The following is a 19419-nucleotide window of genomic DNA, read 5'->3' on the forward strand; positions in this document are numbered from 1 at the left end:
TCATATTTACCTCAGACACGGGAAATAAATGTATAATGTCTAATGAGAGAATTTAACCAGAGACTGAATAACGTAGAAATGACAAATTAAAGGTCACTGTACGGCCTTCAACAATGAGCAAAATCAATACAGCATAGTAAGATATTAAAGACTCCGAAATGACAAATGTAAAATACACTCAACACTGTTCAAACATCACCGCACGTCAAACTTTGAACAACAGAAAAACTTGATTTGACATTGGTGACAATTTGTCACGCCCTCATGAATTGGCGTACGTCCTATCAAATACCTTCAAAAAGCTTCCATTGAAATTATTTTACACACAAGTAACTATTTTCCTAATAAAAAAAAACAAAATGTATTTTGCGTTAAATGTGCAATGAAGCCACGGATTCGTAATCTTCAAAAATAGTTCAGAAACGGTTGATAAAATGTGGAATGTCTGAATAGAAATATAACAATTATGTCCAGTGCGCGTTTATAAAACGGACTCTATTTGGATATTTTAAGATACTATAAGTACTTGTTTTCTGTGTATAGAATTTTAGAGGTCAATACGACTTTTCATCAGTTGGATTTTCAATTTTAATAAAAAATGAGTTGGGTTTTCTTCTTTTCTTTAAATTTATATCATGATTCTTTAAAATTTATATACCAAACATTTTTAATTTTACTCTGCGTTTATAAATAGCATTGAAAGTACAACATCTTATAAACGATAAACATTGATAGAGGTAAATGAGCCACTCTTTCTCATGTTGAGATGGAACATGTTCGTTATTTGATTTAATGAGTTTAACAATCGAAACCCCTGAAATATCGTCTCATGACAAGCACGAAAAATGGCGAAACTGAACTTCCAACAGCGGGCGATGATTTTTAATTATACAATATTCTTTCAATGGATTTTTTTTTAAATGCAATGTAGAACTTATCAATTAAGACATTTCTTATCCCTAATGTCTCATTTTAAAAGATTTGATGTACATGTTGATTGGAAAAGTACGAATATTTTTATTGGTTTTTAATACAATATCATCTTCTGACCAGGAAAGAAATTACTAACCAACATCTGTGTTTTAAATAAATATGTACAAATAAATGTTTAGTGCCAAGAATATTAGTATCGATGTATGGGATATGTCTTCATAACAAAATTCTCACATTATCATTTTTGTGATTTTTTCCTTCAAAACTGTCTTTTTTGTGACTTTATTCAACAACAAACTTTTTTTTCAAACAAGACTTTTTTATAAACTAAATGTCGTATTTTCTTTTCACTCCTATTTTCAAAGGAAACCAATAATTTGTTTTAAAAAAAACTGTCCCCCCTCTTTCCACAAAAAAAAAAATTGGTTGTCATTGTTTCTAATAAAAACGCAATTGCATTTTATAGAAGATAATCTGGAACTAATACATTTATCTATTAGTTCCAGCATACAGTAATATGACTGTATATTTTTCCTGTTTCAATTACAATGTACGTATATGTATGAGATTAGGAAAAGGTTATCATTTATGAGGATATGAATGGGGTCAGAGACATATAATATATGTCTCTGATGGGGTTTAAAGAACAGAGAATCATGGGACCAATAGATATAAATAAATATAGATAACAGAATAAAGAGGTGATTGTTTGTTGCTTAACGTCCAGTGGCAAATATTACATGCATGCTTAGGACAATTATTATACAGATTAATTGGCAGAAGAATAAAGAAAACAGTGAAATGGTAAAAAAATAAAAGATATAGAACTATAGAAACGATGATCTGACTCCCCCCCCCCCCCACCTATCATTACCACCCACACTCGCATATATACACCTGTAAATAAATATTTAATTTTGATCTCATGGTCCCCCCCCCCCCCCCCCCCAGACATCAAGGTTCTGGATCCACCCCTGATGGGGATGTACACGACTTCCCAAATTTAATCTAAAATTCAACTACGTTAAACAAAACTTTTAATATTGAAACAATACGAGATATAAATATTTTTTATTTATCAAATTCGAATACTGGGAGCTATCTGAAGTCAGTTCATAGGACCTCAGTTGGGCGTGGCAATCATCACTTTAATCCAATAAACTGTCCTTATAATAAAGATTGGCGTGCAATTGTGTCTGTATCAAGTTAGATAAATATAATCATATTTCTGGACGTACATATGTCGGGGTTTAGACTATTTCATTCGATAGTAGTAGATGGAAAAAAAAAGAATTTTCTGGTTATATCTATTCATAACTGAAAAAAAGTGGCATTAAATCGTAGAGGCAGTCCCACTTTATGTGAAGAATAGAACATATTGAGCTTTCTGGATTTTCTTCTGTCCACTAGCAAATGTGGGCCTGTACCACTGAAAATATATAACTTCCGGACTAGCAAACACGGGCAACCCAGCTACTAATCTTCCTGCTTCCAACTAAACGTCATGTTCTAGATTGTCGGAATCGTGTTGAGTACAACCATCCCATAACTCACGTGCATTTTCCATAATTGGTCTTATAAGTGTTAAGTTTATACGAGTAAGAAAATTTCTAGTCAATACATATATATATATTTCAATTCTTTTTAGAAATTTAATCTTGTGCTTGCACAATTTAAAACGTTTTCTATATGTGTATAGAATTTACAATTGGAATCAAAAGTTATCCCTAAGTGTTTATGACAGGAGACAATTCTACTACTTGATTTTGAAGTTCTATTTTAATATCATCTGGGGAAGAATTACAGGAGAATAGCATAGTAATTGTCTTGTTAGGATTGAAATCAATAAGCCAATCTTTAGACCATGCTGAAATTTGTTCTAACTCGCTAGTAAAGACATCCTCTATTGTGTAAGGACTATAATACTTAAATTAGAAAGGGATGTTTCATCAGCACACAATCGAGTTAGACTTATCAAATTACCAGCTATCTCATATACATAAATAAGGAATAGTAGGGAACCTAATATAGAGCCTTGTGGAACTCCTGCATTAGTATTCTTAAAAGGCGAATATGAACTTGAAACAAAAACGCTTTCTTGTATATTTGAAATATAACTAATTAAGTGATTAAATACATTTTAAATACAATTTTTTCAAATACTTTTCCCACTGTTGATGATAATGAGATTGGTCTATAATTTGAAATCAGTGATTTGAAGCACAAATAAATTTACATACATTGTCAGATCAAAATATCTTAAAAACCCCAGTCCAGAGATACCGTATATATTCGACTGACTATACCAAATCGATAATTTTACCTTCGTACTTGTTACGTAATAAAATATGTGTCCAGGTAAAAAGAACCAGCAGGTGGTATATATTCTTAATGTTTATCACCTTCCATTATACATCTGACGATGACATTTAGCTTTAGGGCCATTTTGTTTTCGCAACGAAAAACAAAAAAATTAAAATTTTATATAGATAACATTCTGTTGAAAAATCATTTTAAAGGTAAACTGATAAGCATAACGTCCTCGCAATTTCTTGTTCAAATCCAGGAACACAGATGTCAGAATGAATAAGAAAACACTAAGTTCTTAAATGATATATTGTAAAATGGACAGCAAGCACTTTTTGATAGACCAGTGTACTAATAGATTTTCTTGTGTATTTTCTATGTTCTGGAAACTTCAACATCCCATCAAAAATACTTAAATTAAAGTCTTAAGTTTTATAAATTAAATGGTTTTTTTTAAATATTATTTGCAAGGCTGCATGAACATTGCACCTATCGTTTTCGTATATTTCTTTTCCGCCATGCATAAGTTTAAATGTTTACTGTGACTTCTATAATGCTTAAAAAACGATGCAATTATATTATCAATCTAAAAATATTAATCGTGAACAACAACAAAAATAAATTATATATTAAATGACTGAAGCAATTTAAAATTCTAAAGGATATTGTTACAAAATTGCCGAAAACTGAGACTACTATAACTGTTATAGTAGTCTCAGCCGAAAACAATACGAAATTGATAAGCAAGTATGACAAACCAATCAAAAAATTTGTTGTTTGGGATTATTCATGGTTGACTAGTTCTATATTAACCAGTGGCACGTGTCCTAATTATTAAGAAAAGGGACAGAAAAGTATTAAACAGAAATAACCGGTTTTTCAAAACCATATTTTCAAAATTCACTGCATGATTTAAACAGCTTAAAAGTGTTTCATTTATTTTATTAGTGTGCGTATACGAAAAATTGTTAGCAAGTTAAACTTCAATGTACATGACTTACGAGTATTAGATTTCTTGTGAAATTGATCGATGAGCGGCTTTTTACAAATACCGAAAAAAAGAATACTGCGTAAACGTCAATTAATGGACAAGCAACCCAACGAGAAAAATAAAATTTAAGAAGCATCTATAACTAGTTTTGAGTTGGAGAAATCATTCAATGCCATATGATTCTATTTAGGTTTCTGCGTTTTTCGATTTACGAATAAGTCAATTAGAAAACAAATAAGTAATTGAAGCCAAAAAAGAAGACAAAAAAGATACATGAAATAAAGTAATAACATAAGTTTACAAATACGTACCTAGGTGCATTTAATAAAGCAACATTTGAACTTATTATAGAAAAAAGAGAAATTAAATGGAAACATAATGCGCGCTGTTAAATCATACTTTGCAAGGCTGTTTACAGATGACTCGTGCACAATCATTTTGAATGGTGAATAAGATCACATACATGCATTAAGCACTCAGAAACTAGCCCGTAAATAGCTAGGAGGAGGGAATCCAGTTATTAATTAAATATCAAAACGGTGTGCAGAAATACCGCAAAGGACTTCTTAGTGTACTAAGTCCAATGTGTTTGCACTAAGGACACTAAAACGATGTTTTAAGACCACAAAGAACATGGATAAAAGAAGATATGAGTATATAACTCATAAATATAAAGTTTGGTGTGAATAGATTTTATTATTTTGAAGTTAAATGACTTTGTAATCAGCGCGTGCCACTGGTACAAATCCAAATACATTTAGATATAAAACGTGTATCTCATATAAAGCCTCATTTATAGAACATTATATATAATCTATTGTTTCAAGGAAATATTTGGTGGAGGAGAGAGAGAGAAAGAGAGAGACTTATTTCGCGGTATTTCAAATTGGTCTCATGTTATTCATGTCAAAATGTGATGTAAGGAAATGTTTCCCCTTCGTTTTATATAGCAGGGTATTCTATAATGATATTAGTTGCAGATTTTTTTTCTATCGGTAAGAAATGGTTTACAGTTCGAAATCTACGTTAAGTTATAGTACATTTAAAGTAAGTTTATTGCATTGCTAAACGTTTCTCAATCAAGATAAAACGTTTACAACCAATACTATTTTTACGACTAAATATGTTTTATGTAAATAAATAGTTCACGTTTCAATTAACTAAGGGTATTGTTTAGGTTATTTTTTTTTTTTAACATTTTATAAGATCGAATTTGAAATGATTCAAAATTACAAAAAGACATCAAGAACTACGCAATTAGTATGAAACAAAATATAAAATAAAAAAGATAACTTATTTGCTTTAATTAACAAGTGAAATGTTTCCAATCCAATCTTTCCAATCTAATATAGTCCAAAGGGTGACAAAACGGGATATAAATATGGTCACTAAAGATTTTCTTACGGCTGGCAGTAAAAAAAACTTGCCAAAGTGGGGGCATCCGTTTGGTTGTTTGGGATATACAAGTACGCAACCAACTTTCAATCAATCCAAACTAATAATTGTTTTTTTATCCCGCATCTTTTTATATTAGTTTATTTTAACTCAAAATAATAATTGAAATAACTTTCTGAAATTAAAGCCTAACATATATCAGACGCTTAACAAAACGATATACCATACGATAGATAAAACGCTTAACGATATCATATACCATACGATAAACGAAACGCTAAACGCTAAACCATACCATGTACCATACGACAAATAAAACGCTTAACGATACCATGAACCATACGATACACAAAACCCTAAACGATGACATTTACCATACGATGAACGAACGATGAACGAACGCTGACCGAACGTTGTACGGACGCTATACGAATGATGTACGAACGATGACCGAACTCTATACGAACGATTCCCGAACGCTGTACGTACGATTCCCGAATGAAAAAAGTGTTAACTTTTACGTTACAGGGACTGTACCACTTTCAATCATTTAACAGAAGCGACACTGTTTGGTTTTATAATATTTAATAACATTAAATGAATTATATGTCAATGTCATACACCTGACAGGGGATAGTTCTATCTAAGATTGTGTACATATATCAGGGATTTGACCTGACGCTATCGGGATATGGGTATTTAGTCAAATCTGAACAGGAAGTTGTGATAATATTAAAAAACCGTAGTGGATTAAAAAAATAAACAATGTCGAAATGTTAAGGCTTTAATTAATCTTTATTTGGGTAAGTTGATGCAAGCATACGATTTGTATTGTGTCTTATACTGTTAGAGGCTAATAATGTTTATCGACTATATTATATTAATGTGTAAAGACGTTAATTTTGAGGTATGAAAGTCAAGTAGTTCGTGCATTTGTCTGAGTAGGTTTAAAATAATTCAAACAAATATACTTTACTGTGCGTTAGAATTCGTTAGCAGCCACTATCCTATAGATTAACAACTGTTGGTTGTATTGATAATTAACAATCTTCATAGAAGCCGGAGAACGAATGTTGTGTTAATTTATTCTTATGGTGAATCTTTTGTATGCAAGAGGGAAATCCCTTTGTACTATGTTTCAATTCCTTTAGGTCTATCAAATCGATGCGTTTATTGTCTCCCTTGAACAAGTTCATAATTTCATCTTTACGTAAAGTTATTTGATTTAATTTTGAATCATTACAAAATTTATAAATTTAATATATTTTAGTATTTATTATTGGTTTGTTAAAGACATTAATGTGTATTTATATCTTTATTTATTTGTTTTGAAACGTTTAAAATTATTATATACCAATATAAAGAACATTTCATAATTTTATATATATTATTTAGTTACATTTTATGTTACTTCGTTTGATGGGGCAACCTACGTTGAGAGTGCAGATATGTGCATTTGCATCAAAATAATTCTTAAAGTGTTTACTTACAAAGCCGTAGTTTGTAATACATTATATACAGACAATTCTCTCTAATTATAATTTTAGGTAAATTATTTAGGTGAATAACACATGTTTCATTTGACATCTGTAGTCATTCTGCTGTCAAGAATACACGGTTTTAAGTTGTTGTCCGCAACATCTAATCTCCAACAGCATTGATCCTGCTGCTTGTAAAAGCATATACCTTTATTATTTTAATATGGTGTAAACAGCAATGTCAGAGTTCAAATGAAGCAGACATATTTAAATAGACTTATTAAGAAGGGATATAGTTACGATACTGTTGTCAGGTCATTAAAGATTGCATATTTTGGCGTTAATATTGATTCACTTATAGGGTCTTTGCATCGGCACTAAACACATTTATTTAAAAACCAGTTGTTGGCATGACACGGGTTATGTTCTTCTCATATATGTTATGATGGTATGATACTAAACCCCTAACGGGAAGGATTGTGCCTGATATTCATATGATGAAGACATAATCTTTCAATCAGTTTAATTGAAGTCTGGAGCTGGCATGTCAGTTAACTGCTAGTAGTCTGTTGTTATTTATGTATTATTGTCATTTTGTTTATTTTCTTTGGTTACATCTTCTGACATCAGACTCGGACTTCTCTTGAACTGAATTTTAATCGTATTGTTATGCGTTTACTTTTCTACATTGGCTAGAGGTATAGGGGGAGGGTTGAGATCTCATAAACATGTTTAACCCCGCCGCATTTTTGCGCCTATCCCAAGTCAGGAGCCTCTAGCCTTTGTCAGTCTTGTATTATTTTTAATTTTAGTTTCTTGTGTACAATTTGGAGTTTAGTATGGCGTTCATTATCACTGAACTAGTATATATATTTGTTTAGGGGCCAGCTGAAGGACGCCTCCGGGTGCGGGAATTTCTCGCTGCATTGAAGACCTGTTGGTGACCTTCTGCTGTTGTCTGTTCTATGGTCGGGTTGTTGTCTCTTTGACACATTCCCCATTTCCATTCTCAATTTTATATTGTCTTTATGTATTTGCATTACTTGATTCCCTAAAGAAAAATACATGTATGCCGTGTAACTTTCCTTCCCACAACACAAACACACAAACACATAACATTATACAATAACCATCATTTTATTCCAGAAAGTTCAAATTTATGTCAAATGCTTCAGTGAGAAATTGTAATTGAAACCTACATAAAGCATTTGAACTTTTTTGAAATAGACTATATATGAAAACCGAATTTGATTATCTCCCCATAATGATAAAATGTTTGGAAATTAACCAGAATTATCTTACATTAATCACAAAGAAGAAGTAGTGAAGAAATTTTAATTGAAGCTTAATTAGCGTTTAAACAATTTTCCACTAAAAATGAATGTTACTTTATTCAATTATAAGGATTTAGTTAGCAAAATCTACTAGTTTTATTGGATACTATTAATTTTATGAAAATAGATAAAGATGCGTCTTCTATACATGATTTAAAGAGATAATTAGATATTTCATTTTTCTAGCTTCTGACACAAAACGACAAACTTAGTAAACAGAGGACAACAATTATGATGGCAATGATCATATTCCTGCTTATTATTCTATTAATAATGATGAATATAAAAAAATTAATCATATTCATCATTATTGTTCTAATAATAATGTTGAATATAACAGGACTAACCACATTCCTCATTATTATTCTGGTAATATATTGGCTTCAGAAAAAAAGTGATGACAGTTCTTGTGCGAAAAAGTTAAGTTTTAATATTTTTGGCCTCGTCAGATTGATGGCAATTTGAAAAGGGTAGAAATAAACATATCCGAAACAAATTACTCCCATTCTGATAATCTATGTTTACAACAACAACTTTACAAGCTATCTGTAAATTGGTTTCATGTACTAATATGAAGCCCAAATGTCAAAGTATGAACGACCCTACGAACAAATTATCATAGAAAGCTATTGATGTTATGTATCAATTTTTGACACATAAACTCTACGCAAACATATAAAAGCAATAGAATGACGTTTTAATTGCTAGATCTTAGGCCATAACGAAGAATTCAAAATAAGGCACAAAATGTCTTCTCACTGCATATTCAAGTTGGCTAATAACACCTGTTCGAGCTGAAGTCTTTGCTTAAATCAACCATGCTTCACCTGTGTATTGACCAACAAAACTGGGATAATATTTTTTCTTTCACTTCTATTCACTAAAGTACTTTATGCAAGTTTGTTAGTTGTCCTATTTTTATTTGTTTCATCTTTTGCTGCTCAAGTTGTGTCTTTTATATCTTACCGTGCGGTATGGGGTTTGTTCATCTTTGAATGGCCATACCTGGCCACTATACCAACTTCCTTTTATTTGTATACCTGATGCAGCCTAAAATGTCGATACACTTGATCTTATTCTGCTTAGAGTTCAAGCGATTTAGATATATTTTCATCCAATATGTTTTCGTTTCCTTTCCATAAATCCAATTTACCTGAATCTGAGATTTATAAACCAGTAAATACACCACGTCAAGTAGTTTAAAAGTTAGTCAACTTGAAAAGTTTTTGGTTTAAATGCAGCTGTCTCGTTTGTTTTAAGTAAGAATTGGATGGACTACAACAAAAGAAAATCATTAAAATTCAAAATGCGACGACACGACGAGAACAGTATTCTAGTCCTGCCGACAGACGTCGGGTTTCATCAAAAGTATCGACTCCCTGAAAATAGGAATGCCAGCGGTAACGAATAATCCCCACTGAATAGAAGGAAAGTACATATTTTATGATCAAGACTTGGTCTTCCTCCAAGAATTCACTTAGAAAAATAGGGAAAAAGGTACGAATTGAGATGCAGTCTCTCTATATACATTACTCGGCGACCTCATGTAAATAGTAAAAATGTTGTTTCTACTATACTAAGTACTAATGAAAGTCCTTCACAGAAAAACACGAACATTATTGAAATTAATAGAGACCAATAGAAAAGAAAATTACGTATTTTGGAAGCAAGAGGGGTGGGATGGGGCCATGTTTTTTCTGTCCCCAAGTACCTGTGATTCAGAAGTGCAACGTTGACCATCGACGTCCAATATTATCATGTATTTGAAGTACACCTTGCATAGATTAATGTACAAAAGTTCCGTATGTGTTTTTCTCTAATGTTTAGATCAGATTCAAATAAATTTGTAAGAATCTCAAACATTAAATTGATTATTTTATTGATCTTGTTTTGCTGATCCAGTATTGACTAAAGTAATTCATTCATCTGACTATCTATATTTCTACGCGACTACTTATACTAATACTGCTCAAATATTCTAGTATAGACGTGTCACATATAGTCTTTCCTCAATAGTTTGTTATCTTTGATTAACAAGTTTTTTTTTAATTGTCCAATTTTTTGTCAACAACATCACATTTTCATTTGTTGAACCGCAAGCCTTTCACAGTCGTTGTCAGAAAACTCCAATTTGGTACTCACATTTAATGATGGGTTACATGATAGTTTCGTATGGTAAATGACTCATAAGGCTCAGGAATGTCACCAATACAAACGTTATGGTTATTTCAAAGTTTAAATTACTCAACAACCGCAGGCCTTTCACAGTCGTTGTCAGAAAACTCCAATTTTGTAGTTTAACTTGAGTATCTTGAATTATTACAGTTTGGTTGTGCAACATATGAATTGCTCCTCACATGTGTTGACATTGTTCGGTACTGGGTAACCTTCACCTTGACACGTAATGTCTGGGTTGCGTTTGATCCACATCATAGGGGTTGATGTATACAAATTTATGAATAAGAGTCATGTACCATACAAAACTATCATGTATCCCATCATAAAATGTGAATACTAAAGAGAAAACAATATGATACTCTGCTGTCTTTTGTTGCATCCTATTTTATTTAATGATCCCGTTTTCCTCTTTATAAAGTCACATTGTGAAATAATAGGTTTTAACCTTCACCTTGACAAGGCATTGTCTTGGTTGCGTTTGATTGTACAATATTGATATGTATTGGAAATGGTATAGACAAATGTTGCAAGAAAGGTTACAAATTTAGTGTTGAATGACTGCATAGTAATATGAGTAAATGACAGGGATATAATGTTTGGTTGGTACTATGGATTGCACTATAAGTCAAATTGTATAGAAGGGTAGACGTTGTATTCGATATATTTGAATTGCTTAATCGCTTTTTCTTGAAATTTGTACCTATACCAGCAAATTACATGAACTCACAATAATTTATGTAGTATTTATAATTCCAACATATACGTATGTAGTCATATAAAGTATAGAAATATCCTTATAAAAAATTATCACTGGGTTATGAATACGGACCATATAACTCATAGTACCTCTTTTGTTATTAATTTTCCTTTAAATTCTAACGATACTGAACATGGTAATAAAAACTACTATCCGTTTCATAGGATGATAAAGGTTCAACGAATTTCAGACGGTCATATACAGAATTGAGACTGCCACAAATCGGGAAATATGACGACAAATACTTATGGCAAACGAAAAGACAAACAAACTTCCATCCACTCAATAATTTAGAACGCCGTGTTGTCAACAACAACAGACACTTACATTTATCCAGAGGAGCCAGCACAAAGTGCAATATAGTTGATACAAGTAAACCACGAACGACGAAGTATGTTACAAATGATGCTGGGCGAAAGCGATGTTTTGTTTCTAGAAAAGAAGCACTTCTAAAAAAGGTTAGATATTAAGAAAGACTTTAAACAGGATATTGTGTTGCCTTTTTCCCAGCAAAACATTGAATTGATTTGTCTCGAAACACATTCGTTTACATGTAAATACATATAATTTAAACTTTGAAATAACCATAACGTTTGTATTGGTGACATTCCAGAGCCTTATGAATAAGAGTCATTTACCATACGAAACTATCATGTAACCCATCATTAAATGTGAGTACCAAAGAGAACTCTGTTGACTTTTGTTGCATCCTATTTTATTTAAGTATCCCGTTTTCCTCTTTGTAAAGTAACACTGTGATATTACGGGTTTAAAAGAAACATTCAACGTGTGTATGAAAAACAATGATTCATTTGAATGTATCAGTTAGTATAAGAAACACAAGAAACAAACAGCCGAAATGTTTCCAACAATTAGAAAAATTATGTTGATGATAATGTATTCATTACAACTCTTTTCACATAAGCGATCATGGTTATCTTGCGGTACTTTGTTAATAACCAATCAATTTCAGAATTACAGTGTTATGTTTATCAACAGAACTTTTTTTAATAATATGACAAACTAAATAGTTATGTAAAATCAACATTGATAAAACGATTTTAACGAAATTTGGCTTAGAAGAGTCGAACACAAATATTGGGTAAATATGGTAGCTTTACAACTTTTTTTTATATCTTAATTCTAAAAGCTTTAATACATTGACTTTGACTAATTTAGTCAGATAAGCTATTAATTTTCCCGTTTCTGGTTAAATCTGGTTAAATATACAATGTATAATTAAAAGGTAACACAATTTGCGATGACCTATAATACTTATTATTAAAAAGTTTCCTTTAACAGACAGAGGAAATCGCCACAACAACTGGATGCGATATATACGTTGAAATGAAATACGAAGAAAAGCCACACATATACAAATCAGAGACTATTCAGGTAATTGTCACATGTGGAACATATTTGTAGATACTATAGGTATATAGACCAAAACATGGTTGAGAAGGACATTTAAAACAAAGCATGGTTGAGAAGGACATTTGAAACAAAATCAACATACATTGGAAGTACAGCTTTCGCGTGCCTTTTAGATAACATAATTTAGAAATGACTAACATTTTTCAAGATGTCTTTCATTCATTATTAAAGTTCACGATATCCCAGTTTTCTGTGTAATATGATTTTCTAACAAAAGTGTGGTTTATTCCTTATAACAAATGGCGGAAAATAGCAAACGAACATGTAAAACTCGTTATTCGAAGAGAGACTGACAATGCTAGGAGCAAAAAATCCATAAAACACTACAACTAAGACTGAATAACATAAACCACATGAACCACACGAATCACACACACACACTAATGGGACTCAAGCATATGATCTAGAAGGGTAAGCAGATCCTGCTCCACAAGTGATACCCTTCATGTTGCTCATGATAAGTACAAGTGCGGTGATAAGTCTCGTGGGATAATGGCACAATCGAGGAGAAGATGATGGAATTGCGGTGACGACCAATTTAATACATCGTGGTAATGTGTGGCAAAGACATTATATCCTGGTCAACCAACTCGTGACGAGTTAAGCTTGAAAGGGATAACTCCAATGCTACTACTTAAAACCAATGGTTATAAAAGTGGCAAACGATACTAATGAGGTAATTTTTACCATCTTACATTTTAGGTAACGTTATGTAATGTCTTTAAGATACAGTATGAAATATAAGTGGCTGCATAACATGTTGATTTCTGAAAACAGTTAAAATTGTTCAAACCTCTTTCAAGTAGTATTATGTAGTCTCTTTCATATGCTAGTTCAATGTTTAACAACTTTCTCATTTCGATCGCATGATTAAAATAAAAACATGGTATTGGGCGTATCCCTTATTAGCTATAAATCTTTTATATAAAGATTTGGTTAAATTTATTAAACTCAATTTTTTAAATCATAAGGCATAGATATTTATCAATTTTTATGGATCTGTCAAGGCCTTTTTCAAACGCTTTTGCTACAACGAAAACTGTCTTGTTCAGTTACAGCGGAATAATTCGTGTGTATATTGAAGAAGATACAAACAGTAATGGTTTATACTTAATATCTGTCAAATTTGATGAGTAAAGCCGTTTGTTACTGATTTTTACAGTTGGTTCTAATTTTGTACTGTTAAACCACTGTAAGAGTGAGGGTTGGGCGATCAAACACATTATGTGTGTGTGGATCTTTAAACCAAGAGCCAGTGTTCCAGTTTTCTGAGGCTGATGATCATGCTTGAATGCCATGTTTATTTTCTGAATGTTCATTAGCATAAATTAAGCCGTTGGTATTCTGTTTCTAATTCAAAATTGTTTCTTATTTTGTAATCCTATGGTCGTTAAAGCTTACAGGAAAAATATGGAATGCGTTGTCCTCATTGCTGAAGGCCGTCCGGATACCTGTAATTGTTAAAATTATTGTTCCTTGGTTTTTATCAAAAAGTTGTCATTGACAATAATATACATATACTTATTTTCATATAAGTTATGCATGTATACCAGCTGTTTAGTGGATGTGAATAGTTATATTTATCATTATAAAATAACAGTCTAGAACCGGAAGACATGGTAAGTTAATACTTGCCGAATACTTTCTATCTGTTGATACAAAGTAGTAGTTACGTTTCTAACTTTTATTCTGTCCTTGGAATTACATAGACTATCTTCAATCCTATCAGAACCATGTAATTTCATTGATAAATGAGAAGGATGAGATATTTTAGACACTTTGATATTTCATTTGGGATTTCGCTGTGACGTTACATTGTATAAATATTTAATAATTGACATATTTTACTTAAAAAATCAAAAAGAATAATGAAATAACACTTAATGAATTTCAGGCGTTCTTTTCTTTTTTTACAATCATCAGGAACGCTCAAATCAAAACGTTTGAATTCCAAGAAAATATAAAATCGTTAAGGGCTATGTGATCAAACGAAACATAAAAACGAAGTCAAATGCATCTAAGTTTATCTTTGCCTGAGGGCGTACTTAATTATACTCATGGAATCTTTGATGAGTTTTTACAACCACATGGTCGATGCCACTGCTGGTGGACGTTTCGTCCAAGAGGGAATCAACAGTCTAATAGCCTGCACTAAAATGGGATAGATTTCAGATCAAGTCATCCGTCCCAATTTAAACGGAACATTCCATTTTCTGCCCCGCTCGACGTATATTTTCAAGTATGAGCGACGAGGAGATTAGAAATGTGCGTTATTTAGGATACAAAATCATACTAGTTAACAAATAAATGCCAGAATTGAAAAGTCAAAAGCCATCATCTGAACCTAGATAATCAATAAAACGGGAACGACACGAAGCGTTTTTTACCATCAATCCGCACAACGTTTATATGTTGAGTATATTCAAGCACACTTTCCGATATAACATGGTTACATGGTACAGAACAGCTGAAAACATTATACCAAGAACAGTTGCCGTCAAAAAGCAAAAGAACCTTAAACAAATAGTGACCTTGTCTCGATTTGATAACTTCAAAGTAAGCAGATGTAACGACAAACAACGCGATGTTTGTACCTGTATTGGAATTGGATCAAAACAAACTTTGTCAATTAAAAATATTATAACGCTCAATCGTGATTTAAACTGTGGCTTCGAAAATCTAATTTATTGAGTGGTTTGCAACTCATAAGCAAGCATAGGCCAAACAGGAAACTCATTTAGAGAAAGATGCAGAGTTCACATGCAGCAAATCAAGGACCCAACAGTACGACAAAGAGATGTAAGGGCATGTTTAGATTTTTATGGTCACTGTAAATATGTATAGTATCATTTACCTTTATTGATTTATTTACATTCAATTTTTTTCTTTGATAGGATGTTGATCCTTCCCATGAATCTAAACGCTCGCAAAATAAACGAAGAATAGAATCGGGCGATGATTCAGATACTGACGATAACGGATTGTCTCCTGTAAAGATACAAAAAACTGATAAGGCAACTAAAGATGGTCGAATGCATGATCAAAAGATAAGTGAAATTGACACAAATCTAGAGTTTGATGAAATGTGTTGTAATATTTGTGGAATCACTGAAGATGATAATGACAATAGAGGGATAATCTGTGACTACCAGTATGCAGATTTATCCTTTTGTTTGTACACAGCACATTTATCATGTCTAGATTTGCATGAATATCCTCAAAACTTTCTTTGTCCAGAACATATAGAATAGTTCATGGGATCATATATTTGTTCTTTTAATTATCATCTTTTTCTATAGCTAATAGTTCATACTTTTAATAGATTATATGTATTATAAGAAGATTTCTTATGAGGAAGATACGGTGGAGAACGGGTAAAGATATTTTTTTCATGTTTGAAAAAACAGTTTGAAGAAAGATATTTAAGGACTGTTATTGCTCGATGAGCCTGAAAAAAAAGGTCGAATATCTTTTGAATAATAACAAAAAAAAAATGAAATGGTGATATATACGATAATGACCTCCAGATTACGTAAATAGATAACATTTATTTATACAGACATTACAAATAGTGGCCAACTTTTGCATTTTTACACTAGCAAAGGGTGTCCGTAAAAGAAGAATTTGTATCCCTCTATCGTTTTATTGATGAGTTGAAACGTCTCATGGCAGTTCTAAAACACGAAATGTAAAATATCATAACATGCTTAAACATAACATCCTGTTTATACGTTTAAACCCGCTGCATTTGTTTGAACCTGTCCTAAGTCAGGAATCTGTTGTTCAGTGGTTGTCGTTTGTTGATGTGGTTCTTAAGTGTTTCTCGTTTCTCGTTTTTTATATAGATTAGACCATTGGTTTTCCTGTTTGAATTGTTTTACACTAGTAATTTTGGGGCCCTTTAAAGCTTGCTGTTCGGGGTGAGGCAAAGCTCCGTGTTGAAGGCCGTACTGTGACCTATAATTGTTTACTTTTTACACATTGTGACTTGGATTGAGAGTTGTCTCATTGGCACTCATACCACATCTTCTTATTTCTAATGACATGTGTGTTATTGCCATGCTCGATAAAACTGAAACAAAGATGGGTTGGCTCAAAATTAGAAAGCGCAACCAAATATAAATTCATGAAAAACTTATCATCTTTGGATAATTTGGTTTATTCTCTTTAAAGAGGACTACTAGTAAGCGAATTATCAAGAATATTTTAAACATGAAAACGTTCTAAATTAATAAATAAATCGTACTGTTTATGTTCATGGTGGGGTACTCACGGCCTAAATGTATGTCGATGACATTATAAATCATATTGATCGGTTGGAAAATTAAAAAAAAAACTAAACGTTAAACCCTAAAAGTTAAACTTTAGGATAATTTATAATTTGTACATTGCAGGAAAATATAAAATATGCTCGTACTCACTACAAAACATGCTCAGTCGACCTAGTTTTCCTTTCTGCTACTAAAGTTACATGTATTACATATACATCTGATATGTTCCTACATGTACAAATAATTGTATAAACATATATCCTTATATATGACTCTTGTTGGGTTTTTCTTATTTTGAATTCAGACAAATCAAAAATAGCTAATAAGTTAAAATTCAGAATGTGTATCTATAAAATCAAAATATTACTTTTTCAATTTCATCTTTGTGGTGCCATTAAAGATTTTAAATGTAAAATAAAAATGTCAGGATTTCCATAGACTAGAGGCACCACATGTACTCATATACTTATATACCATCAGAACCAGGTCGACCACAGGGAAGCAATTTAAATCAATTAGATGGCAGACAGGTAATAAACACATCTTCCCCTTTATGTTTTTACAGCATTAACGTTAATATCTGGCTAGAACAGAACGCACCTTATACAATGTATTTTACTGAATAGTGCAAATTGGCTCCCATGTGGCACTCATTACACATGTGTGTAAATGTTTCAAACTTTTTTTTAATACATTCTTTTTCCAAATTCATCTGTTGTCAACTTTGCCTGAAGGCGTTCAAAACTTATGTTCTTAATAATTTATAATTTTATAAACAGTCAATTTAAAAACGATTTGTTATAAATCATATCAGTACCGCATGCGCAGTATTGACTACTGAACTGGCGCTACCGTTGGGGACTGATAGTCCACTAGCAGCGAAATAGACTCAGTACTGTAAATAATGAAAATAAGACTATAAATTTCAGGTTTTTCAAACATTTTTCCTGATTTGCCTTCTTCAAGAACGCTCAAAGTCGAATATTCGAAAGCCAAGAATGTATAAAAGCCGAAACAGTTGAAGAGCTATATGACAACCAAGGACGTACAATTATTGCCAAATCCAACACTAGAAAATGAATTTAAGTCTAAAACGGTATTAACATAACCTGATAAGTCTGAACAATATATCAGTAAAAAAATCATGTTCAGTCTTTCAATCAATCTTCAGACTTATAAACAGCGGCAAATTTAGTACTGTTCAGATAATTCGCTTGCTTTCAATTCAGTTCAATTCAGTAGGTGTTGTTGACGTTTACAGGTAAATAAGAACTACTGGATAGTCTGAACATCATTATTTTTTCAAGTTAATATTCTTTTTCTTTTTCTGTTTGATTGGAATGGTATTCAGTTTTGGAACTAAACACCTGAAATCGACCAACCATCTTTCATGAAAGTTGTTCTATTGACACCCTTACTAATCAATTGGTCAGAGAATACTGATCGGAAAGCTATTAATTCGTTGTACTTGCATTCAAAACTGTATGAGCTATTATCTTTATTTTAATTTTATTTAAAAGAAACAACAGTAAGAAAGCCGTCGTAATATAAAACCAAATCCGCCGTCTCGATCGACCGAATAACACTAGAAGAAAATATAAACAAACAGCTGATGTATACGTTATGTTCATATCATGCATCGTAAAATTATAACCTGGTTTCCCTTTAAATTGTCTACAATTTAAGATTCGTAGAGGTATAAAGTTGGTGTTGCCCTTATTCGATTAAATCATGAACCATATTTATGCTTGCTTCGCTTCAAACTTTTTCAAACATAAATACAAAATCAAAAAAATGTCGGCCATTACAATTTTTATTTTGTTCAAAGGGAAATAACTAAGATTGGTTTTGTTAAAAGACGAATCGTAAATCCGATCGTAAATTACGGCAACAGAAAATAACCATGGGGCCAAAAAGTTAACATAAAAGGACAGGGGTTACAAAAAACCGTCTATAGGACACACTAGCTGAAGCAGTGTAAATTCCTCTTGCATGTGAAGTCCTCGATCAGCAATAACTATCTTAAGGCTCCACGAGGTCATAAAAACCTGGTTGACTTGTTAAATATTAGTGATTTCTTCCACCCAATCATTTTGAATAGCAAAATTAATTATGCCTGAAGGATCTATGCTGATAAGAAATTTAGCTGTATTGTGATGTTTATAATCACCAATGGTCAATGATTGTACCTCCAGATTTTGGGGTCTCTATAAAAAAATCCTGTGCAATCATTATATGTCCAAAGATGTATATGGAGTAATTTCTAAGGAAGAAGGTAGTTTTTCTATTTCAATTTCTTTAGAGGATTAAAACCACGCTCATTATGAAAAAGAAAGCACTC

Source organism: Mytilus californianus, unplaced genomic scaffold (assembly GCF_021869535.1).
Source record: "Mytilus californianus isolate M0D057914Y unplaced genomic scaffold, xbMytCali1.0.p SCAF_3, whole genome shotgun sequence".
NCBI lineage: Eukaryota > Metazoa > Mollusca > Bivalvia > Mytilida > Mytilidae > Mytilus > Mytilus californianus.